At 41.7% G+C, this 1534-nt stretch overlaps 1 pseudogene; it reads right to left on the bottom strand.

The window, feature by feature from the left end:
• Positions 1-846: 846 nt before the first annotated feature.
• Positions 847-1464, bottom strand: LOC123177665 (U5 small nuclear ribonucleoprotein 40 kDa protein-like; annotated as a pseudogene).
• Positions 1465-1534: the final 70 nt, after the last annotated feature.

Below are 1534 nucleotides of genomic sequence, written 5' to 3'. Positions count from 1 at the left end.
AGCCACAAACGTAAAATCAAACGACGATTACTTCGTCGGAACGTTCGCTCCCTGGAATTGGCGTAAAAGTATACATGAAACTGATTCATTTTGCCAAAGCATGGTGTCTCAAGATCTTTCAAAAGGCAATATGTAACTTCACATATACACAATTCAACCCCACCACCAACAAGCCAGATAAACACACTTAAAAACATTTTTTTTTAAATTAAAGAGAATTTTTACAAGTATTTTTATCTTGCTATTAGTTATGAGTTACAGATACTGGAAAGAAATGAAACCACTGTCCAAAACTCAGTATTTTCATCAATAACAGGTATCACCTAGAAGGCTAGAATTGGCTGTCATGCAGCCAAGGCGGACGGCCATGACTATGGTGAATAAAATGACACTCCATGCAGTCATACTCTTTTGAGCAGAGCCACATGAATATAAGTTGACGGCTAATAAATTATGTTCAAACACATTGTTGACAATCTACTATTGACTAAAAGAGGATCAACCAAATTTATTAATATATGATTTTCCCTTTTAAGGCAAGCTTTTAGCTTACTTAACTTTTTTCTGGTTATATATATAGCACCAATAGAAACTCGTCTAACAGAAAAAGGTAATTTTACAGACTAAAACAGCATTTCACTCGATACACAAGTTAGACAACATAATTCAGCAGGGAACACGTAAGTGAATAAGGTTTTCGGAGAGAGCACACCAGTTAGTGATTAAAAGGCAGAATGGCCACAAGTTTAACATGAACCGTAAGGGTACTGAATAAGTAGCAGTTTGAAAATTTGATCAGCAATCCAGCATTCAATGTCTGACAGAGCAACACGGTACCTGTGGTCTTCTGTTCTCTTTGCTACCCAAATATTACAGGAATTCCTAGCTGGGGAAGTGACAGCGTCCTAAAGCTCCCCGAGATAAATCTGCTTGTCGCTGCCGCAGGATCCGATGATGGGCTCGGTGGGATGGAAAGCGGTCTCATTAACGGAACCGTTGTGCCCAGGAAGCTTGTACAGGATCCGCCTTGATGTCATGTCCCAGATGTAGACCATACGATCAGCACTCCCAGCAGTGACCTTGCGATTGTCGGGTGACCAGCTGCACTTCAACAGTATCTTCTCAAAGTTGTGCTGGTGTCCTGTAAAGGTCTTGATGTTGCAGTTCTTCGTGCATAAGAGCGCAGATCCCAGATCATGAGCTCATTGTCCATCACTTTGGTGAGGAGGTACGACCCATCAGGACTAAGCTGCATCCCAGTTATCATGTCCTTTATGTCCTTTGTGAGATTCCGTGACTTCATTCTTTTGTCCACCACTTTACGTCATTGTCCAGGCCACCACTGAAAACCATATCTGCAGCCTCTGAGAAGCTCACAGTGGTAATCTGGAACTAGTCTGGAAGTTTTTGGATACCCCTCTGACGCAGTTCCCAGAGCTTTCTTGTACCGTTGTCTGATCCACTCACAAGTCACAACAATAAGAAGGGTGATCCTTGGTGGTAGTCGAAATCCAGAGAATATCTGGAAATAATC

Source organism: Triticum aestivum, unplaced genomic scaffold (assembly GCF_018294505.1).
Source record: "Triticum aestivum cultivar Chinese Spring unplaced genomic scaffold, IWGSC CS RefSeq v2.1 scaffold164341, whole genome shotgun sequence".
Classification (NCBI taxonomy): Eukaryota; Viridiplantae; Streptophyta; class Magnoliopsida; order Poales; family Poaceae; genus Triticum; species Triticum aestivum.
The sequence above is the reverse complement of the archived record's forward strand: the minus strand, read 5'-3'. Positions and strand labels throughout refer to the sequence as shown.